The sequence below is a fragment of the Rhipicephalus microplus genome, chromosome 4, assembly GCF_043290135.1.
Source record: "Rhipicephalus microplus isolate Deutch F79 chromosome 4, USDA_Rmic, whole genome shotgun sequence".
In the NCBI taxonomy this organism is placed as follows: Eukaryota; Metazoa; Arthropoda; class Arachnida; order Ixodida; family Ixodidae; genus Rhipicephalus; species Rhipicephalus microplus.
The window spans coordinates 30480487-30505623 of record NC_134703.1 but is presented as its reverse complement, the minus strand read 5'-3'; the positions used below and the strand labels follow the sequence as shown (position 1 = coordinate 30505623).

At 46.1% G+C, this 25137-nt stretch overlaps 1 protein-coding gene across 5 annotated transcripts in view; it reads right to left on the bottom strand.

Moving 5' to 3' along the window:
• LOC119171819 (uncharacterized) overlaps positions 1–25137 on the bottom strand; it is a 460188-nt gene that overhangs the window by 297577 nt on the left and 137474 nt on the right. The gene's annotated exons all lie outside the window — the stretch shown is intronic.

The window sequence follows — 25137 nt, the reverse complement described above, 5'->3', positions numbered from 1 at the left end:
GCGCCAACAAAAGAAAACAGGCCGTTTAAACGACTGGGTTCAACGCCATGGCATACGCTGTGCGAATGTGAAAGAGAAGTCGAATAACGTTTAATTATTCCGACGCAGCGAACAGTGGCGAGCTTTTGGTTCAGCAAGACCGACGAAAAAGCGGCGCGAAATGAAGGGCCCGGAGAACACTAGGTAGACGAAAAAAGTGCTAAACAGCGCAAACGATAGGAGGGGATAGAAGAGACGAGAACAAAGCGCTAAACTAACAGCCAAAGTTTTGCAAACCAACTGCAATATATAGGAAAGACGACGCGACAAGCGCTGAACTCTCAACCAAAGCTTTAACGCAGATATAGCCGTGCATGTTTCATAGCAAAGACGACCGCCGCACATTCGCACACAAAGCTGCCACGTCAAACACCAGGAAAGCAACGTATGCATTACCTCTCAGTGTTTGAAGCCTAACCCCCGTATTCACAAACGCTCCTCGACTCGATTTCCACCCTTCACTTGACGGAGTTGAGCACTGCGCCACCGCTCGGCTGAAAATGACGCTGCGCTACTCAGTAATCGCAGCAGATTATCGCTGATATGCAGTGACTTGCCATGCCTAGAGACGGCGCTCCCATCGGCTTGCTCAAGAGAAGGTGAAGCGCTGAGTGAAGGGACGTTCTAGAATACGGGGGTAAGAGTATGAGGGAAACGCGTTCCGCAGAGATAGAACACATTAAAAGAAGGGATACAGGCACCAACCAACAATAATGACATCACACAGAATACACGGGCCACTGACATATCGGTCTCCGCTGAAATGCAGCAGCCGCGGCCGGAATCGAACCCGCGACCTTCGGGTCGGCATTCGAGCACCGAATACCCGCTGATCAACTGCGGCAGACAACAGTCTCAATCGCAGAGAAGGTAATCATCTGCCTGCGTATACGTCAGATGACAGGTCACGCGCCGCACATAAGAAGGCGGACAGCTCTGTCAATTTCATTGTGAATATGGCTTCAAAATGTAGACCTGTTTCTTAATATCATTTTGGTCGGTGTCCGTATCCTTTTTTTTTCAATATTTAACTTAACGTTGAACGCATACTTCAATTTCACCGTGTATGCTCGACCACCACGCCCAAGCACACGCCAGCAAGGTTAAAACATATAATATCTTAGGAAATATAGATTAACATTCGACATTAACAATTTTCTTGAACTTAAGGTGCCGAAAGTGTTAAACCGGCCACAAAATTATTGATTACATAGCAGAAGCAAATCCCACATTCTACATATTTAAAAAAATCGGGGGGGGGGGGGGGGAGTACATGACGAGGTCTTCGACACCAATATGAATGGTGAACTTCTACAGGCAGGAAGTGTGACCCGGCACTATACAGTAACCACTCCTGCAATGAGCAGGGAGTTGGCCAATGCATGCGGCCGGAGCCGGATTAATTGTCCGCTCCAAAGGGCAGAAGCTTCAGACATTGCGTCATACAAGTGAATGAATGAATGAATGAATGAATGAATGAATAAATAAATGAATGAACGAACGAACGAACGAACGAATGAATGAATGAATGAATGAATGAATGAACTTCATTTCAAGTCCAGCAGTTTCCTTCGGGCGAGGTGGCGGAAGAAAGAATTAACCCCTGTCTTTTCCCACCCTTCATCGATGATGATGGCGGTGCCTCAGGTGACGGCTCGAAATCCTTGGACCCGGGCGGCATCTTCGGCTTGCCGGACGGCCCCAAAGCTGGTCGGCCAGCTCATCGCTGGTGAGTGCCGCCTCCCAGCGCCAGCCAAGCTGAAGTCGCCGATCCGCAGCAGTGACAAGTGAGCCGCAGTCTTTCATTTATTTGTTGGGGTGTACGCCCGAAGATCTCGATATGGTTAAGAGGGACGCTGTAGTAAAGGGCTCCCGGAAAGTTCGACCACCCGGAGGTATACTTCATATGCGCCTAAATTGAAGTGCATGGGCCTCAAAACATGTCGCTTCCACCGAAAGTGCAGCCGCCACGGCTGCGACATGGACCCCGCGATTTTAGCAGTCGACCACGGCAAGACGACGTTAACGACGGCAAGACGTGCAGGAACGGACAAATAAAGAAAGTTTGGCGTTCATATAGACTTAATTTTTCTTCTCTCGTGCAAGTGCCCGTACGCTTTACTTTCTCCTACACCACTACAAAGTATTTTATTCGATTCAGATTCTATAAGGTGCAATTCATAGACAACATTTTTATTTATGAAGATATATGAAAACCTGGGTCTGTAAGTTTTTTTTCCCTTTTGCGATTTTTTAGGAACTTTTTGTCGGAGAAATAGGTCGCAATGCCACAAATAATTTTACGGGCACTTATTTTTGCCTTTTTCTTTCAAATTCAACAGCTTTGATGAAATTCAGAGCTGTTCGTGACGCTGCTGCGTCACCTTAAAACAATAAATTAAAACGTACACCAGCTCTTCATTGCCGCATGCTAATTTTCCATGTTTTCTGATAAAACAAATTTCGGATTATGCGATTATTTTTGCGGTGAGCCCCGCGGTGATCCCACACGAGATTCGTATCACCGGTGTTTCACTGTACTTATATGCTATAGATAAGAACATCCAACGTTTCTGTCAAGCCCTACCCGTTGCTCTCATGCAGCAAGTTCTTCACGCGAGTACCATACACACAAACAGCCGAGTACCGTTACTAGTTGACCACCGTGGAGGGTGATGTAGCGCAATCGCCACACGAGCTCGTCGACGCGGAAATTTCACATCCAAGCGAAAGTTCGCCGACAGGCACTGCGAGGTGTGACACGGAACCACCGCATAGCTACCCTCACATTGAGCAGGACGTATGGCGCGTACATATGGCGGGGGCCGGATTGATTGACAACTCAAAAAGGCAGACGCTTCGGGGAGAGCGCAATACAAGTGAGCCATATAATTTCGAGTCTGAGGCTGTTCGCTCGAGCTGCCGCACAGCGTTTGAGCGGGATGTTTGCCGATGAATAGGCTAGTTGGTTCGTGAATATTGGGGCAATTGCAGCACAAGAAGCGCAACACTGAGCACACAAATCGCACAGCTGACTAGTTTTTTTTTATTATTATCATTGGAAAGGCACTGCATATATACAGGCAGGTGAACAACGAAAAATCAAAAAGGCAAAAACGTATCAAGTTACGCCAGCCGACGTAAACATCAATTTCGTTTAAGGTCGATGTGTTACGCGATGCATTAAAATTAGGATGTCGTGAAAGGACAGTCACAAGCAAAAAAAAAAAGCAATACATGACCAATCATTTGCGGTCGGTACAAAACTCGGTATAAAATAGGTTTCCGAAACAGGTAAATGAAGTAGTTTGAAAATTCAGAAAACTCTTGACTAATGTATACCGTGAAAGTTACATAGAGTTTTCACGGCGGCTGTCAAGCCATGCGACAGCGGCTGCTATAGTTCGGAGCTACCAACGCAATAAAAACGACACCAACGTTTTCACCGCAATGATAGAGAAGTCCAGAAGTCCTTGGTAGAGCTATATACCTCGAGATGTCGGCGGTGTTTGGAAAGCTTGCGTGATTTTGCCATAAACGTGCTTTTTTAAGGCGAAGCACTTCGCAAAATGAGGGAGTTTCGATGAAAGGGAAGAGGCTCTTGTAATATGTGCCTGCCCCCCCCCCCCCCCCTAATCCCCTCTCATCAACTTTTCAATAATTTCTGAGGTGATATCACGGCAACGCTGTATTCATTTAACGCGCGGGTCTTTGACCCGTCCGAACCTTACACCGATATTGGTATTCTTCACATCGGTAAATAAACGCTCGTTCTTTCACGATTCCTTTATTCCCACTACCTCGAACGAATGGAACCACCTACCCTCCTCTGTTGCCCAATGGACCGATGTCACTGCTTTTAAGGCTGCTGTTGAATGCGATGTTTACTCTTAGCAGCATTTTTTCTTTGTTCACTCTTATTGTTCTTATTACTATGTATACTATTACCCACTCCCTTCTGTAACGCTTTCGAGCCCTGAAGGTACTGAAATAAATAAAATAAAAAAACGCGTAAAGTTGAAGTTGGCACTTAGGGTAAAACTTTTTTTTTTTTCGTTCATTACAAATTCTTAATCAGACTTATTCTGGATCGAGCTAAATTTGGTTCAGTTTTATAGTACCCTCTGTAAACAATATTGCCATCTGATCTGAAACGCACGCTACAAGTATATCGTTATAATTATTACACTTTAATATTAGCCAATTATAAATTATTTCAAATTATTATATCTGACGATCAGTCACCTGCCATCGCAATAGTAGGCAGCAGACTTGACAAAAATAGCTCCCCGCCCAAACCAGACCTACGCCAACACACACGCACGTACACACACGCACATGTACACACACGCACACGCACACACATAATTTCTTATAAGTGCAGTTCCTCACTTATGTTTTTATATCATAAGTACGCGTAATTACAGCTAAATATGGCTAGCCCGGCACAGACGAAATATAATACCGGTCGATAAGTGCTGAACGAAAGCTACAAAATCTGCCGGAAAATTGCTTTCTAAATAACGATTTCCTTTCCTAGTTCGTCCAGTAGCAGTTGGTTATATAATTCTGGCACTGTGCCGAACAAAATACGAGAGAATGATAATACTGCCGCAAGCTCGGGATTCGTTGGTTCGAGAGACTTTCCTCGAACGTGACCTCACTCACCGTTTGCACTTCCAAATGACGACTACGAAAAAAGGTGAAACTAACCACGAGCGAGGGGGGAAAAATTGAAGTGACAGTTCGTGACCTCTGCCTCCGCAAACGAAAGAAGGCGACCACGGGGGCCCCGGGCTCACGTGCAAACGTAGCCCCCGCTGTTTATAAATCGACATATATAATTTGCCATTTATAATATATAATTTGCCAATATATAATTTGCCATTCTGAGCGTGCCATATTGTCTGTACTGTAGTCTGTACTCCACTTGCTTTACTGTTTATCGCAAATGTGAATGTATGATAGGGAGATAGACCCATCACCGTTGTTCTGAAGGTCGTATTAACCTGTGTTTAAGCTCACCTATATATCTCTGTACAATGTACTTATCTTCTGTATTTTGTGCACATCATTCATCTATCTCGCTTACGTGTGTTTTCCACTTAATTTTTGTGCCTCTCCTGCTTGGCCTTTTTCAAGACCGCAGTATGTTGTGAATAAATAAATAAAGACAGAAGTTGCGTCAATAAATGAAGGCAGCAAATCCTTCGAAAAGTTATATTTAGCCTCCTGTAAGCCGCTATACGCTGTCGAAACGTCAAAGCCCATCGGCTTTGAGGAACTAGTGGGTAACAAAAACAAAATATCGACGTCTCACAGCTTTTAGCGAAGGTGGTGCGAGAGTGCCACGGCAACTTGACCATATAATATGGACGCTTGGTCCCGACGACGCGAACTCTTCGATACTCGTGTTTTAACCTTGTATGTACAACCCGTAGTTATTCTGATAAAATAGTACATCAGCAGGCTTAAAACAACACGCACACGCTTCTGCGACGTCGTATATATAACCCCACCAACTGACCTTACCAACTGCCATACAAAGCGGCGGCAGTAATTGCAAATTTCACTGGGAAATCGATCGCTAAGTGGTCAATACATTATATCCAGCATACGAATATAGACAGTATACGGACGCATGACAACAGTCGGCTTCGATCGTCGTACAGCTTCTCTGGAGTGTACACGTGGATCCCGTGTACACGTACACCACAACGAACACCAATCTCGGCTATACTTCGCGCACTGAAGCCGGGATCGGCGTCAAGTGAGCGGCATGCAGTTAAAGTATACGTAGATTTGGCAAAGTCGATGAAGATTACGGCGGCGCATCACCGACCGACACGTTACGCCTCCAAATCATCAAGTAGCGTACTTTCAGAGGCGACTTCTAATAAAACGTGCTGTTCATTCACTATGCCAAAGGGTGGGTGCGAATCCTAACACAGCCACTCCCTAACATAGCGTGACCCCCTGCATAAAACGCGCTAAGACGTCAACGACCGAAGACGTTGCCCTCGGCACGTAAAAGGAGCGCGGCGGAGCAGCGGGTTCACGCCTGACTTCGTGAAAACTGTGAAGCTAGGTCTATCACGTTTGATATGTTCAATTCACCAGTGTAATCGCGCGAGATAAAGTAATTACGAAACTAACTATAAGACGTCAAATAATCCGGCTTTCAGGCAAACACTTAGAAAACGCGGTCGATTTCGAACGCTGTCGCCAGCTCCAGCTTGCACATGCAGCGCTGCACCGTTTTAGCTTTCCTCAGACGCCAGCCTGATCCCATATATTTCAAGGCAGGCTGGGTATATGGCGAGAGTTGAGCCACACGCACAGACAACCCAGTGACGCCATCCTTCAATGTCGCGGGCTTCATCTAGAGAAGAACAATAAAAGTGAACATAAAAGCGGCGGAAGCGCTCGATTTCGCAACTCCGCCGGCGTTTCCTTCGAGCTTCGTTTTTTTCCCGCAGTGGAAACACTCCGCTCCTCCATTATCTTTGGCGCTGTCAGTTGTGAAGCGCATATGAGGTGCACGTCACGGAGAGGGTCCTGACTCATTCGCAGCGGCGGCGGCTTTACTGCTTAAGCACGACTCAATGCCCAAATCGTCGCTGGAGTACCTCCACGCCAGGCTGCCGAGATTAAATTCACTGTCCGCGAGCGGACGCGCACAGCACCGTGAAGAATCGCTGATCCTCGTGGGAGTTGAACAGCGCCCGAACTTCTCCGGCATCACTTCGAACTCTCGAGTGATGAGAGACAGATATATATATATATATATATATATATATATATATATATATATATATATATATATATGACGAGAAAAAGCATAGGCAAAGGAAGTTTCCGGCTCTCAAAAGGGCGATGAAATATCTGAGAAATATTTATATCAGTGGTTCTCAGTCGCCGATGCGTCGGGACCCCTTGTGGACTGGTCGACGTGATGGTGGACCACTTGGTGCAACGAACAGGAGAAGGGAGGGTGTCTGGATGCCGATCCGCGTTAGCTACCGTTGTTAGAAAAGAGACAGAATGGGCGAATATAAAACGTCACGCCTTTGCAGCTGGTGTAGCAGGCTCAATTTATAACTGAGGCGTTGCTGCAGTCCCTGGAGCAGGACTTCGAACTGCATATAAACAGGTGATATTCCACCTCTAAAACGTTTTTTTTTTTTTTTCGTGCGCGATGGCGTCAGAAAACTCTCAAGATGGCTCCGCGGAACCCCATGTGAGAACACGGATACTTGTAATCGCCACACGCAAGTGAAGTGTCTGCAGCATCACAGCACCGTCCGGAAAGAGCTATACAGATACCGGATGGAGACGCTTTGGAAGTGAACGCAAAACTAAAAGAAGGTTATTGGTCTTCTAAACAAGAAGTCGACCAAAGCTAACATGATCTTCGATGTTATGTGCGGTATTCACTGATTGAAATGCGTAGGGTTATTTTTTCCCTCTCCTACAAACGCGTCATGTCGCTGCAAGTGTGGCCGCTGAAGAAAATGTGGACCCTAACATGAGTTTTCGAGTCAGAATTACGACACCAACTGTAGTTACCAGAAGCGGATTCATTACTCGCCCCTAAACTTTCGCATTTAAATCTGTTATAGCGCAAGCGATGACAAGACTGTACACGTGGCGTAGTATTAGGCGAATGCCTTTTATTTTCTCTTTTCCACAATCCACGTCTTCATTGTTCGGGTGCGCAAGACGCCTGCAACTTTGGCAATGGACAAAAAGCGAAAGAAAAACTAAAAGAAGTGCATATGTGCTATCTAGAACACGAACGCTAGGACACGAGGTCTAGGGTGGGGGGGGGGGGGGGGGGAACAAACAGGATTGTCGCTTAGCTTGAGGTTATGGCTTCTAAATAAATGCTCAAGGCGTATATAGTAGCCCCCCCCCCCCTTTTTTTTTCTCGCTGCCTACACAGATACCCATTGGATTAAATATGCATGGGTCACGTACTACAACAGGGCAGGCATTCGCGTTTGCAGCAGAGGCAATACACTGTAGAAACTTTCCTTGCCTAAAAGTGCGTTCATAACGTCAAGAACGACAGCGTACTAGATATGCTACTTTCCGTAAGCCAACAACGCGGAATAATTAAATGCAACACAAAGCAATGCGGTAGGTATATACCCTTTCCGATCGCCAAAGAACCTTACCAGAGACAATGATGTCGTCGTTCGGCAAAGCATCGTAACTTTCACCACCAAATCGCGTGGGCACCCGATTTGATTGTGATTCCGCCTATCCGAGAGAAGAGACTCCTCGACCAACCACACGTCCCGAGGCTCATGAGTTGCCTTCCCTCCCATCCAATATCATTTCCGTCAGGCGCAAGAAACTTCCGCAGGAAGCGAAAGGTGGTGTCGCTAACGGAATAGCGGAAGTATATATAGTTTCGAACGTAGCTCCGGACACTTCTGTGTTTGCTCTCGGATCCATGTGGCTTATCGTGACCGGCCAGCAGAGATCGATGAAAAGGGAAGCCCCGGTAGACTTTTGCGGACTCTGCGTGACTCTCATGCCAAGCGCTAATCAATGACCCCATAACGACTAAGGTAGTATGTAACGATCGGCTGAGCGTGCAGGTTGTGTAACTGTTAATTAATCGCCCTATATGCGACCGAAAATGTGGTAAAGGTCACGAACTTTAAGTCGCAGAGCAAACAGTACGATTTCGAAAGAGGACATATAGCTGCCAACCTATAGCGCACGCTGTCTAATGCCGGATTGCGCCTGGTGACCTTAACGACAATGTTATCGATACATCGTGGTCCTTGGCACAATATATTGCAACTGCCTAGTGACATTTTAGTCACGGAACATCTAACAGGTACAATGCAATTCTCAAAGACCTCTTGTAGCGAGCAAATGTTAAAACGGAAGGCGGAATTTCTGGCGAATTTCCGATTCTCGCGCTGTGTATATTGGGGGAGGAGGGGGGTTAGTATTGTCCTTACCTCCCTGAACTCCCCATGCCGGCTCATGCTAGGGGAGAAACCCGTTGCAAGTGTCCCCCTTGATATTTACATTTGAAACATCATACCCAATGCAATGTGCTTGAGAGTTAAGTACAGTGCATTCTCCGTAAGACAAGCCCTAAATCCCGAAAGTTTTCCAGTGAGCATACGCGAAATACTATAAAGTCAAAGCACGTGCTTTCAGAAATGCTACATGGTGATGCGCCAAAAGTGTTTTGTTATGCTGAGCTTTAAGATGAATGCCAAATAAAAATCCCCGATCACCTATTGATATTTATTTCTATCGACCATTATAAGCGCAAGCCACTGACGATGATGTACAAATCCGATTGCTATAGACTATGATTGTGTTAATTAAAAATAATTACGCCAATGCCAGTTTTTATTTTGTTTCAAAGTGTGATTTTCATTTCTGTTTTTATGCTTACAAATAAAACCAGCATTTATAAAAAACAATATGGCGAGCAAGATGTACCCCCTCCTTTCTCCGTAATAGAGGAGGAGGAAGTACACAAAGCGCAGCAAAAAAAAGTGCCGCCGCGCATGCCGCACGCCGAGATTGCGAACCTGCCAAACAAGATGCTACTCACGCCGGGGAAACTGTACATGATTACCTCACAGATTGACGTCATCGATGGTTTGGCAAACGAACCAGTGTGAACTTTACTAGAACGGGAATCGCTAGGTACCTGCACAACTCCAGGTTACACAGCAGTGCACGTAGCTGCATTTCCTTTTTTTTTCTTTTATTTTCTTTTCTTTGCGTATCCGTCGAATACGCCAGTAGAGAATATTTCGCTCATTTTTTTTTTATTTGACCTTAGCGGCCAATATTTATGGCTGAAAAGTGCGTGACGGTCTCCGCACCTCAGCCGCGGTGTCCACATGAAGCGGCCCAAGGCCTTTGAGATGATCCGCCGGCGCGCCCTTCATGAAACCAGCCAATACCTGTCGCGTATACGGTTGCTCCGTATATCTTTGCCAGCTGGCTGCGTAGCTGAGGCGAACGACATTGCGAAAAAAAAAAAGGGGGGGGGGGGGGGCAAGCGTAAGTTTATGCGTTATTGACAGCAAACTGGAGCTCCTCTTCCACATTCAGTGCAACAATATTCGGCTTACACGTCCGCAGTAGCCTTGAATGCAGCTCGGCAAAATTTTAAAGACAGTTCCAGGGACACAAGTGCGGCGCAAAAGCGCAACAACCCGGAACAATCTGTGGTGGCAAAGCTTTAACATTCGGCCACTTTCACATAATCTCCGTTGTTTATTTGGATTGGAACTAAGTGGAAAACTGGTAGATGAAGTGACAAAGCTTGTTGTCAACCCTTGACAACAAGCTATGTCGGTCAGGGTTGGCGACCGAACGCCACTCCGCAGATCTCGCTAACCGTAATTAGAAAGCCTCTTTGTCTTACTGCTGCCACCAATTTCACGTATGATAAAGCCAGCTTATGCGCCCATTTTAAGTAATCAAGAAACTGGAAGCCACCTCACGTCTCGGACCGAGCATCTTGCATGCGGTTACAGAACTTCGACGCCGCTATAGCGCTTCAGGTATTCACATTTTCATCTATCACACAAGAGTGTGTGAAGGGAGAGAGCTGGACGGTAGGTATTTTTTGAAACACGGAAGTTTAGGGAGGCTAGAAGCGACGACTGCGGTGTACCGGAAGGCATCCGCCCCGACGCAAAGAAGTGCCAGTCACACTGTACGGAACTAGTGCAGCTATATCGCTTCGCGACCGGTGCCTCTTACTATGCATGACTCGGAAGTCAGGGAAAGCGCACAACACGAGAGAGATGAGCCTCACCTACAAGGTATATATTATGTATATATATAAAAAGAAAGAGAGGCAAGGAAATAATAAATCGGATTAATGAAAGTTTGGCTCAACGTCGTCAGCTTGCGGGAGTTTTGCAGAAAGTATCTCGTTGTCACGGGGATTCTAGTAAAACCCATAAGCACGTATTAAGTGCGGGACAAGCGGGCGGGTTTCATCGGGCTGAGAAGACTACTGGCCGAGCTCTCGCTTCTCGACCTTCCGATTTATTACCTTACATAGACTGTGTTTTTGTTTCTCTCTTCTTCTTTATTCTCAATATGCGCAAGAACGAGTATTTACGGTAAAAGACGGGTGCACTCTATGTAATTTGTAACGCGACAGAGAAAGAGCGAACGCAATGGTCGGCGCGCGTTTCCATAGAAAAAAAGCGGATGCGAACGAACGAGTGAAGGGACTGAACGTCCGCACGTGCGGGCGCTATAGTCTGCACGCATTCAAGGAAGTTAGTCAGCCGAGATCTTTAGTGCAGGCGACCCCCAGCCTTCCGCGCATGCACGCTCTTGCGTTCCTTTCTGCTACCACCTGCTTGCGTTCCTTTCTGCTACCAGCTGCTTGCGTTCCTTTCTGCTACCAGCTGCTTGCGTTCCTTTCTGCTATACCAGCTGCTTGCGTTCCTTTCTGCTATACCAGCTGCTTGCGTTCCTTTCTGCTACCAGCTGCTTGCGTTCCTTTCTGCTACCAGCTGCTTGCGTTCCATTCTGCTACCAGCTGCTTGCGTTCCTTTCTGCTATACCAGCTGCTTGCGTTCCTTTCTGCTATACCAGCTGCTTGCGTTCCTTTCTGCTACCAGCTGCTTGCGTTCCTTTCTGCTACCAGCTGCTTGCGTTCCTTTCTGCTACCAGCTGCTTGCGTTCCTTTCTGCTATACCAGCTGCTTGCGTTCCTTTCTGCTATACCAGCTGCTTGCGTTCCTTTCTGCTACCAGCTGCTTGCGTTCCTTTCTGCTACCAGCTGCTTGCGTTCCATTCTGCTACCAGCTGCTTGCGTTCCTTTCTGCTATACCAGCTGCTTGCGTTCCTTTCTGCTATACCAGCTGCTTGCGTTCCTTTCTGCTACCAGCTGCTTGCGTTCCTTTCTGCTACCAGCTGCTTGCGTTCCATTCTGCTACCAGCTGCTTGCGTTCCTTTCTGCTATACCAGCTGCTTGCGTTCCTTTCTGCTATACCAGCTGCTTGCGTTCCTTTCTGCTACCAGCTGCTTGCGTTCCTTTCTGCTACCAGCTGCTTGCGTTCCATTCTGCTACCAGCTGCTTGCGTTCCTTTCTGCTATACCAGCTGCTTGCGTTCCTTTCTGCTATACCAGCTGCTTGCGTTCCTTTCTGCTACCAGCTGCTTGCGTTCCTTTCTGCTATACCAGCTGCTTGCGTTCCTTTCTGCTATACCAGCTGCTTGCGTTCCTTTCTGCTACCAGCTGCTTGCGTTCCTTTCTGCTACCAGCTGCTTGCGTTCCTTTCTGCTACCAGCTGCTTGCGTTCCTTTCTGCTATACCAGCTGCTTGCGTTCCTTTCTGCTACCAGCTGCTTGCGTTCCTTTCTGCTATACCAGCTGCTTGCGTTCCTTTCTGCTATACCAGCTGCTTGCGTTCCTTTCTGCTACCAGCTGCTTGCGTTCCTTTCTGCTACCAGCTGCTTGCGTTCCTTTCTGCTACCAGCTGCTTGTGTTCCTTTCTGCTATACCAGCTGCTTGCGTTCCTTTCTGCTACCAGCTGCTTGCGTTCCTTTCTGCTACCAGCTGCTTGCGTTCCTTTCTGCTACCAGCTGCTTGCGTTCCTTTCTGCTACCAGCTGCTTGCGTTCCTTTCTGCTACCAGCTGCTTGCGTTCCTTTCTGCTACCAGCTGCTTGCGTTCCTTTCTGCTATACCAGCTGCTTGCGTTCCTTTCTGCTACCAGGAACGCAAAAGCGTGCATATGCGGGCAGCTCGGTGTACCCGGCACTAGTACTCTCTAATAACGCGACTACACTGAGAACACTGATGTGCGGATGAGCAATCGGGAAATATATGCAGTGATCAAACCAGAAGAGCACAGACATGCTTTAGCAAAGCTCGACACACCACCTACATACTGGCATGCGCGTTTCTTTCGATGCTTTATGTTACCACCCTCTTCACATATATGTTACTATAGTGCCTTGCGCAAACCGTTCGAGATTATTTTAAGATCATCTGTTCGGCTTGAGCACACAAACGGGAACATCCGAGTCTGTTCCGAAAATAAAGCGGCCACTAGCAATAATGCTGAAATGTTCAATGCCGCATGCATTTATTTTAATTGTCACTTATGTATTTATTGAATACTGCAGACCAAGAACTGGTCCAAGCAGGACAACCACAAGAGGTGGGGTATAAGAAAAACACGCGATAGCATAAATATCGGGTACATAACAAACATAACACCCATTAACAGTATCCATAGAAAACATGGCTAAAAGTTGCGTTGAATGGAAAAAAAATAGCTCAAATTAGCAGTGCATATTGAAGCTCTGCAATTGCCGACACACCTTACCGCGGATCGTATTGTCGACGGCCGAAGCTCTGTTCGCCGCTATCAGTAACAGCGTGTGCTGCTTGTAGAGCAACGTTTCGTTATCCGGGTACAGATTTGCCCAAATAAAAAGTTCAGTCCTAAAACACCGACTCCTGCTCTTGTCAACGTGACGGCCGAGGAATGCCAGAGCGTGGTGATTGGACTAAATCGCTCCGCTTCAGCTCGCAATTCTAAGAGGCGCCTCTTTCATTTATTTACTGCCTCTACACTGCGAAACAAAAGGCAAAGTGCCCAAAGCTGGAACTCCCATCGGCCCACCTGAAACGTTCCGAAAATTTCGCAGAAGTCGAAAGAGCCAAAATTTCGCAGAAGTCGACCAGCCAATAACAATAAACAAGACGCCATGAGAGCAAAATAAAATAGTCGTGGCGCTTTAGAGAGCCAATGCTGCTCGTGCGTGCGTGCGTGTGTGTGTGTTTTCTCTATTGCTGCGTATTATTCCTGATACGGGTAGAGACGACAAACTATATTTTGTGTCGTTGCTGTTCTCCCCGAACGGCCGTGCCGCCGTCGGAATTAGTGGATAGAGGAGGGAACGTGCATTACACGTCAAGCAGGCGCCGCCTGCGCTGTCTCGGGCGGCCACAATAATAATAATAATAATAATAATAATAATAATAATAATAATAATAATAATAATAATAATAATAATAATAATAATAATAATAATAATAATAATAATAATAATAATAATAATAATGATGATGATGATGATGATGATGATAATAATAATAATAATAATAATAATAATAATAATAATAATAATAATAATAATAATAATAATAAAAGTCACAGCATTGCCGCAAAGGCGAAGCAATGAACGCGATAGCAAAAAAATTGGAAGGTAACACGCAGAATGGAAAGCAGATCGAAACGTGCCCCGCATTTCTCACGCACAAATGACGCACGAAACGTACTCACAGGTGCAGATGTACGCGAAGAAGCGTCTCAATTGTTTCTTCACCTGACTGAAAAGGGCGCGCTTATCGCAAACGGAGACTGCAATGATTGCAGTGACCTTTGTGCGCCCGGTAACTACAACAGAATCGTTCCAGGTAAAGGCCTAGGCCAGCCAAGGCGTATGAGTCTCCCTAGAGTTACTGTATATGCTACCTTTAGGTAGCAGAGTTGCGCCACTGTTTTCCGGGCGCCGCTCGCTCCGCCTACAGGAGTTCAGTGCCCCTATTCGCCGAGCGCCATCACGTGGTCATAGGTGGCTCATTTGCACTGCGGAGAAGCCAACGCTACGCAGATTCCGGGCAGATCAAGCGGGGTTGACAACAGCTGTTGTCATTCTCACCGCGCTTCTTCGGTAATGTAGCCATCCTGCCGGTTGGTCACGATAAATGCGGCAGCAAATGCATTCTGTGTTAAATTGTACTACGTAGAGCCCATGCGATTAGGCGCTGGTGCTGCGGGTGTTGCTATGGAAAGATTAGTGTTCAGTCGGAAGGCATAAACGCTTGGCCATTGTCGTCTGCAGGATTTTCTCTTGGGGGGTGCAAACCAATGTTGCATCGCGGTTTAAGGAGAGCGAGAGCACTGGTCTAGCTTGGGTGAGGGCAAGTGCCCCTTTTCCGCTTCTCTTCTGACGCCCATGCGCTTGGCCTTTTTTTTTTTAATTTGTCCACGGCACCGAAAACTTGCTCTGTTTGTATTAACCACAGATGCAGTAGTGAATACGTTATACATGCAGAGTTGGCCAGCGTGTGTCAGCTGCATACGTCCAAATTGGTCTGGCGGTTAGAACGCTAAAAATAAAGGGAGAATTTGAACTAGAACTATTTGAATCGGCAAGGTGTTGCTGCTAGTTCGTGAATTGAATGCAGCTTTGAAACCTTAAGTGAAAAGAATGTTAGACACGACAGGGTTGTTGCATAACGATTCACATTAATTGTCGCAATTGCAATACGAGCGTAATACGAGAGCCACGCGTAACGCGGACGTCACACGGCCACTCTCGATCGCTATTCAGCTCGATTCAGTTGAAGACTACAAAGCTTTGGCTGCTTAACTCGCACCGTTAACAAATGAGCCCAACACAATGAAAATATTTCATCCCTGACTCCCTCGATAGCGATCAAGAGGGGAAAATAATTTTATACATGTATATGGGAAAAATAGCGCAAAATAAGCCGAAGCTAATGTGTGGGACCTACTGTAAATATACATATGTATCACTGGTTCAACAAACTTACGCACGTTTTTTCCTTAATACATACCAAAAACGTAAAAATAAAATCAAGGTTCCCAGGCGTGGCCAGAGCAAATGAGTTCTTCTCGTACTTTCATGAAAAAATAGAGAGAAAAGAAAGCGAGAATAATAAATAATAAAGCAACGCTAGTACTCTGAAGCGCGAGCGCTGCTCCTACGCGGGTGTTGAGTGGCTTTCCCGCAAGACATTTGAACCCAAGACGGCGTAGCTTGGCGCAACTCTGCTACCTAAACGTAGCATATACAGTAACTCTAACTTTTCCCACCGCGAGGGAGTGTCGCTTCTCTGCTCTAAGCGGGGCCATACCGGGCCAAATACGAAGGGGTAGACACAGTATGCAGTGCATGTGGAGAGGAAGAAGAAACTGCCGAACACTTGATAATGTTCTGTAAAGGGCTTCACCCTATAGTTCAGGATGATGGCGCAGAGTTTTTCAAAGCACTGGGGTTTAGGGACCGGGAGGGCAAAATAGACTTTAAGCGGGTAGACTTAACTAGAAGGAGGTTATCTGATTGGTGGCTAAAGTCAAGGCACGAGTGAAAATTAAACCCTTCACTGCAAAGTACGAATCCTCAAACTCACTTTTTAAAGAAAAAAAATTAATCGAGTCTTTGGTTCATTAAGTATTACGGCTTGGTGGCGCTAGCCACCGCCCGATCTAAAGGGTACAGCCATATCCATCCATCCGGGGAGGAAGAGAGCGTGGAGGAAGAGAGCGCGCGCCGCCACGCGGTGTGGCGAAGCCGCGCTCAATGCACAATCTTGCTGGTAATGCTGAAAACACAATAATTACCCTCGAGATGCCCGTCGGCAGCGGTAAGTGGTAGATATAAATAGCTTGCCGGTTGAACGTTGAAGGACGTGCTCCTCGGTGGCTCAGTGGTTGACACCTCGCACTGACGATGCAGAGGACACAAGTCCTATTCCGCGCACCGGAATCTTTTTTTTTTTCTTGCATCTTTATATATATAGATACGCATAGATATACGGTGAGTGACGGCGACGCCGAAGCCTAAGTCGGCGGCAAAATCTAGTCGAGAGTGTCTTTATAAATGATATCGCAATAAAATAAGACGTCCACCTGACATCATTGTTGAGTTAAGCTTTCGAGGGTCGCGCGACCTGCCTGCCGCTCTTGGCGAACTCCGGCTGTTGCACACGCGGTGGCCGCCCGGGGCAGGGCTAGCGGCGCTTGCTTAACGTATAATGCGCGTTCCCCCCACTATCCACGAATTCCGCCGGCGGTACGGCCGTTCGGGGAAAACAGCAACGACTCAAAACAGCTTGTCGTCTCTATACGCGTAGCGGGAATAATGCGAAGCAATACAGAAAACACTACTCAAGGACGCACGCACGAGTAGCACAGGCTCTGTAAAAAGCACCACGACTCCTCTACATCAAATACGGCGCTTCCCTGTTCTGCCGCGCAGATGGCGCCCGCTTCGCGAGAGCTTTCTGCGATGCAACGGACTCTCCCGCTCGAGCCGGATTGCCGGAACTCCTTTTTAATTCTCCGTGAAGCGAAGGTATGTGTCCAAATCAAATAAAAGCTTATTACCTCGGCTCCGGAAACGAAACCGTCCGCGGCTCCACTCGAGCGAACAAGCCCAGAACGAATCTCAGAGCCAACATTGGACGTCTCCCTCCTTGGACGTTCTTTCTATGATTTCGTTACTTCGTAACGCGCGCAGAGAAAGCGAAGTTGAGCCCCTTCTTGCGAAAGGCAATCACGCGAACAATCTTGGCCCGCCCGCCCAGGCTTCCCCTTCCGTCCATCCCATTTGTGCTCCTGCAGCTGGCGGTGATTCTTCCGCGAGGCTGGGTGACTCGATCGACAAGAACCACAGACCTCCTTTCGGCAGGAATCTCCTTTCTCGTCCTATATCGCATGCCCACACAGCGCGCCTGCTCACCGATGTTAACAACTATATAAATATCAATGGGCCATACAGTCAAGAGGTAAAGGGGGGATACAGTGGCAAACACGTGGCGTGCGCCGTCAACACGTGACACGTCCTTGATTGCTTCGCGTTTGAACTGAAACTGGTTGCCAGAATCAAAGGCGTAGACTTAAATAGGGGGCGAAGAAGAGGGATAGACAGTGCGAACGTCAAGCTGACCACTTTGAGAGGCACAAAAAAGCAAAACAAAACTCGCAGGATTCGTTGTGCATTCACTGAAGACGACTCGAGGGCGAACGGCATCTTTCGATTTTCTACACAGTGTTCTAGAACTTCTTCTATTTCTAAAACACTCTACTTTTCCGTCAATGTGTTGATCATGTCCCACCTCCCTTCGAAAGCTGCACGGAGTTTTTTTTTTGTTTTTTTTTTTGCACTGGCTTCGAGATCGAAGGAACCAATCCTGGTTTGGTGATGTCTCCGCGATCAAATCACATTTGAGTGATCTGACCAAGCTAGAAAGTCATGTAATGACGTGATCTCGTGACGTCACGATGACAGCAAATTTTGGCGAGCTGTGACGTAATCATGCGGTGGTGGCTATTTTAATCACTCGTCTCCGACGTTGCGGGACGCCCATTGTAAACTTTGTGTTCGATGATGAATCCGAGGCTTTCGCCCTAACGAATAAGCAATTTTCGTGACCACATTTCGGAATGGTATTCTAATAATTCACGATCATCATCATCCTGACTACACCCGCTGCAAGACAAAGGCCTCTCCCATGTTCCGCCAGTCAACTCGGTCCTGTGCTTGCTGTTGCCATTTTATACCCACAAACTTCCTAATCTGATCAACCTACAAAACTTTCTGTCTCACCCTCACCCGTCTGCCTACTCTTGGAATCCAGTCTGATCCTTAATGACTAGAGATTATCCTGCCTTTGCGTTACGTACCCTGTACATAATCATTTCCTCTCGATTTCGACTACAATGTCCTTAACGCCCGTTTGTTTCCCGATACACTCTGCTGTCTTCTTGTCGCTTAGGGTTAAACCTATCATTTTCCTTTCATTGCTCGCTGTGTCGTTTTCATATTTAGTTGAACCCTCTACGTAATGCTCCAGAGGATTCGCTCATGGTTTATTCACGCTCAAATGTAGCATCGGACACCTCACCTGAAGGTTGCAGATATTGTCATCATACATGGCGATCAATCTTGCAATCCAAACCGAGTCTTGCGCAACAGTCTTGCAGAAAAGTGATCATCTCAGTATGCCAGTAGAAAGCGAAAAAATTTAGGCTTGCATCAAGCCATTAGTGGTGTCAAGTGTGGAGCTGAGCGGCCTTATTTCCTCTCCCTTTTCCTCTCTCTCTCTCTCTCTCTCTCTCTCTCTCTCTCTCTCTCTCTCTCTCTCTCTCTCTCTCTCTCTCTTCCATATATATATATATATATATATATATATATATATATATATATTAATGTCAACTAGCAGACAATAATGCATCTAGAAGACCTAATTGTAGTGTAAATGTGAATGTGAAGAAAGAAAAGTGGATGAAAAGATAACTTGCCACGGGCAGGAGCCGAACCTACAACCTTCAAATAACTACCTAGATGTATATATATGTATACATGATGTTAGAGAACAGAGATACGTTGTGGTTCAAATGCCGTTCATTTATTATAATACACGCCCACCTCTTCTTCGTCTGCTTCTCCTACCATCACCTTGTTGATATGTTGCACTTCTCCCCCTTTCCTTGAGCTCGAGACAGTCTCAGTTCAGAAAGTACAAAATAACATCGTAGTTTGCTAATATGAACAGTGCTTGAGTTTCAACTTAAGGGCAACACGAATCGGTTGATCTCATAGTTCACTGGTGACACTTTGCAACGAATCTTGTAGGAACTTTCTATGACGCAACTCAGTTTGCTATTGTTGTGATGCCATGGTGTCTCGTAGAGGACAAAGTCACCGACTTAGAACTCAATTGGCAGAAATTTCTTATAATAAATTACTCTGTTCTTATTGTGCTAGCTGATATAATTATTAACAGCAGCTTTCCGCACTTCTTCCACCATCCGTTTTCGCTGTCCCAGTACAGTTGTGTACGATGGAATTCCATACATCAGGGAGGATAGTGTAACTTAGTGAGCATTCTGTTGTATTTGTCTATGACCTCTGACAGCAGCTTAGTCCAACACTTCTGTTCTCGTCATTGATCTTGTAATCAAATATGGTTACGAATATAGAGTTTCAACTAGAGGGGACTCTGATGCTGCGATCGTTCAGCGACCATGGGAATAATGGGTATGACATAGATTTGCCTAGCTTTCAGGCTTGCGGGTGGCACACATGTGCACACTTGTGGCTTCGTTTATTGCAATGTTTTGGTTTTGTTTCATAGGAAAGAACAAACCGTTTTTCACTTCGAGATCCGATTTAAAGCGGTAAGGCCAAAAGATTAGGGTGGTGAAGCGTAACTGCCAAAAATTTGCTAATTGTTGTTTCGTGACAAAGCAGCTTTTAGCCACGCAAAACCAGAATGAACGTAAAGAACAAAAACTAGGCAAATCTACGTCCTACCCTCAATTCCCATGCTCGCTGAAGCGCTATGCGTTGCAGCTCCCATAGACACTAGCGCCAGAGTTCTCTCTAGTGTATATTTAGAAAACTCCATGGCTACAATGGTCTGTTTTGTGCACTTGTTCATACCATTGCACTGTGAATGATGAGATGAGGTGAAGAGTTGGTGTATTCGGGTATGTTTTAGAAACTGCTGAAATTTTTCTGCAGTGTCCTGTTCATGTTCTTTTTTCCGTTCCATGAATTTTCCTGTTCCACGATCTCAAAGAAACTCTCATGGTTTCCCAGCAGCAAAAATTGTTTTTAAGTATGAGATGTAGGCCTCTCTGTTCTCACTCTTATGGGCAAACGCCCAAACGTAGAAAGTGGCATGGTCAGTAAGTAACCAAGTGGATAAACCTTTTTAATGAGCCATATCCACAAAATCCCCCAACGGTGTCCATCGCAAAAAGGTCAAAAGGCTCTTCAGCACGAGGCAGAGATTTGAGTGTCCTACACTTCTTTGTTTTCGTCTTCTTGCTTCTCTGGCATGTATCGCTATGCCGAATGTAGGTGCCAACATCGGTTAACATACCCGGCCAATAGTATTGCGGCAACCAGAGCGATAGCATCTCTTTCACTCCAACATGCACAAGATGTTGATGTGCATTTTAAAAAATTGTTGGGAGTAGTTCATGGGGCACATAGATCTTCCTTAGTTCATTTCTTTTGACAATGAGTACGTTGTTTTCCAATGAACACATTCTGCATCAGTGAAGTTGATCGTGGCACAGAAGTTGAACTATTGAGGCTCTGAAGAGTACATCTGCTTTGACGTTGCTTATGCCCTTTTGATGTTTTATGTTTGCTTCATACATCGATAGTTTCAATGACCACCGGAAGAGACGGCTTTGAGAATTCTTAATACTCTTCAGCCACTCTAGGGCAGTGTTCTGTTACAACAGCAAATGGCTTTCCACGAAGGTAGCAATGCCATTTCTCAGTGGCATCTATAATGACAGGGCATTCTCTTTCTGTAACAGCACATTTGACCTCCTGCTTAAATAGTTTGCGGGAGTAATAGGAAATGGGATGTTCCTTGCCTTTGTCCTCAGGTTGATTCAGCCCTGCACCAATGCCTTTGCCAGATGCGCAACAGTACACAGTAAATGGTCTCGAAGTTTCATATGTGAGAAGCACCAGTTCTTCAGTTATGCACTCCTTCAGTTCCTGAAAAGCCTGCGCGCTTCTGCCCTTGTCCACTTGCTTTGTTTGTGAAGTAGTTTCGTCGGTGGGAGAGTGATGTTGCTGAAATGAGGGACGTACTGACGGTAAGTGTTTACAGTGCCCAGGAAATGCTGGAGGTTTTTCTCTCGTTTAGGTGTGAGAACTTTGAGTATTGCAGCAAGGTTACCTTGCATAAGTGTGACTATTCCTTGTGAAATTCTGTGGCCCAAGTATTCAATGCTGGATCTTGCGAATAGGATCTTTTTCCGTTTCAGTCCTACATTCTTGTCTCTAAGGGCCTTCTACAGTGCCTCGAGGTACTGTACGTGATCTTCAGATGTCTCTTAGTATACGACTACATCGTGAAAGTAATTGCTAACATCAGTGAGCTGATGTTTGGCTAGTATTGATTGCATGGATCTTTCAAATGTAGCCAGAATGTGAACCAAACAAAAATTGTTTGCATCAAAGCGATCGGGGGGGGGGGGGGGGGGGGAGGTCTTGGGCACTTATAGAAGCTTAGCAGGGTTCGCTGGACCAACATGCTGGAGAGCCTCTAAAGAAGAGTAAATTTTAAAGTGTTACATATGTTAGCGGTTATTACTGGCATTCTGTTAAAAGTCAAATCCTGCCATTATTCAAAGTTGCTTCCACTTATTTTGAACCAAAAAGAATGACATCTGAAAATGCCTTGTTTCAATGTTAAAGAAAATATTGTGCAGGTAAGTTGGGTGATGACAAATATGCACATTTTTTTTATATAATGTATAGAATATACTACTGAAATTTGAAGTAAATAATTAATTATATTTGAACTTGTTTGACTAAATGACTATGCACTTTGAATGCACTTCGAACATAAAATTTACTATTCACACAATCCTGAAAATCACCCTTTTCGTTGGCAGGATCTGAACTCACAAATGACAATTAGTTGAAATCTATGACTGGCCAATCAAGCCGGCTAAGTTGAGAGGTTCCACGATATAAAAGTTTATTAAAGAGACACTAAAGGGCAAAACGATTTTTGTGTATTAGTACGGTACAATTTCACAATCCTAAAAACACCATTCTTACCACAACACGATGATTAGTAGGTGAAAAAACGTGCAAAAAGAAAATGCGGCTGCTGGCGCCACCTTGGGATTCCCACATTAGGCACTATGATGCAATAAATTTTGAAGACGTTTAACAGGTCCTACATAGCTTCCAGTCGATAAAAATTAGGTACACTATAATCTATGGGTGCCATATACTCAGCATACAAAGTTTTCGAATATTTCACCGAGCCAATGCGACAGAAATACTGAAAATACATTTTGATATTTCTTACATCATGCAGGGAGATCTTGGTGCGAAATTTAAAAATTAAACTTCAATATTTGTATTCTCTGCTAATATTGAACCTATGACAGTCAAACACATGGCATTAGGGCTCTCAAAGTGCCGTTTCTTCATATAAACCAAGTCATTGTTTTTATTTAGTATCCCTTTCGCTAGATAAGTTGCTTAAGTGGGAGAAAACAGAACATGAGTGGACAGAGAGGAAAAAAAGAACTCAAGCTTGTATCGTTTTGTACTTCTTGTAAGGGCACTAAGTACACTACAAGATATTTTCCAATTAAGCATGCAAGCACACCAGGCCCAATCAGAATCTTGTGCTTGCTCACGTGGGGCGTTGATCAGGACTTGTGAAAAAATTTTCTTAAAGCAGGGGGACTTCATAGTCAACATGTTTTTTTAGGGGTGAAGCTTCTAAAGGCATGGGTCTGTCCATCACTTGTATGTATGTATGTGATAGCCTATAGTTCCACTTATGCAAACTGTCCACTACTACATCCTTGCAAGCATATCACTACAGCTCATCACTGATCCACCACTTCACCGACCACAAACCCATTATAATGAAGGGAGAATGTAAGGGACATACAGCTACCACTTGCAAATAATAAAATTTCTTGAATAAATATATTGTGGGCATTCGTTATATGCTTCTTCTCATATATACATTATCATAATCATCATCATCCGTGTGTGTTCCCTTCCTCATCTTCCCTAGGTGTCACCACAATCATCATCGGGTGTGTGCGCACTCTGTCTCAGACTGCCCGCTCGCTCCTGAGCCTTTGGGCTGAAGAAACACTGTATCAACCCAGATGTCATACATGGTGGAGGTGGATTTTCGGTCCTCGGTCAACTCCCACCTCGCTCGACTCCCTGGAGCTTCGTTCAGGCTGCCGTTTGCCCCCACTGTCTGGCAGCTCGTCACAGAACGAGCCTGCCGGCGCTGTTGCCATCTCCCCCCCCGCCGTCTTCAACCACGCCTCCCGGTTACACACACAGCCACCAGCGTGATTCCCCTCTCTTCGCCGGTCTTCGCGGGGAAGATGTGGAGGACTGGCTCAATGAGTACAGCCGCATGAGTGTTGCTAATCGATGGGACAATAGCGCCAAGCTGTGTTACATCTCTTTCTATTTGACCGGTGTGGTAACGACATAGTACTTTAACCACATCATCGACATACCCGACTGGGCGACCTTCGAGCAGCAGTTCTATCGCATTTTCCGCACACTGGCAATTTGGTCCACAGTCCCGAAGAGAACCCTCGACACTCGCCAAAAACATTTCAGTGAGTCGTACACGTCGTACATCGAGGACGTTCTTGCGCTCTGCCAGTGTGCCAATTCATCTATAACGGAGTCCGACAAAGTACGCCCCATTTTGAAGAGTATAGGCCCTGTTGCCTTGAATGCCCTGGTTACTCAGAACCCGGCTACCATTGCCGACGTCGTCACATGTCAGCGCCTCGATACTCTGGACTTGGTTCATCTACAACCAGACATTGGCGAACAGACTAACTATTCCACGACTAACAGACCTCTCCGTGGCCTCATAAGAGACATAATACGTAGAGAGTTACAGAACATGTGTTTCTCACCTCCTTCACCGTGTTCTTCACAGTCTACTGGAGGGGCTTTGCACGACACTGTCAGGGAGGAAATGGCATCTCTGAAGTTTCCTGCTCACGTCCAGTCACCCTCGCCTCGGCCCATACGAACCTGCAGCTGCAGCTTCTATCCTCAACTTCCGTTTGATGTTCCCGACCCTTCCTCTGCACACCTGACTGCACTCTCTTTAGATACTCCGCATGCTTTCGACCCTTCCCCCTGGGGCCCATCTCGCCCAGTTTGCTATAACTGTAGGTATCGCGGCCACGTTTCTCCTTTCTGCAGCAAGTGCCAGCAAGACGAGCATCGCGCTTAAGACATGCATGAACCAGATACTTCGTCCTGTCAAGGTCAATGCCGTTCATCGCCTCCTTACCGGTCGCCATCTCCACCCGCATCGAGTGCAACATAAAACAGCCGGAACTCCAGACGCCATTCACCTTCACGCTTTCACCGTTCTTCCTCCCCACTTCAGCATGCCTCAATCGCCACTGCCAGTCATTTGGAAAACTAACCCCCGTATTCACAAACGCTCCTCGACTCGACTTTCACCCTTCACTTGACTAAGTTGAGCCTTGCGCCACAGCTCGGCTCACAATGACGCTGCGCTGCTCAAGAATCGCAGCAGATTATCGCTAATCCGCAGTGACTTTCCCTTCCTAGAGATGGCACTCCCGTCGGCTTTCTCAAGTGAAGGTGAAGCGTTGAGTGAAGGGACGTTCTAGAATACGGGAGTAAGTGATGTAGTTTCTGGGGAAGAAACTGCAATTCCCAGTTAGGACAGATATTCCTCCATCAGCCCCATGCAACATGATTTCGGTGGTAGTGGAAGGAGTGCAAGTGGATGC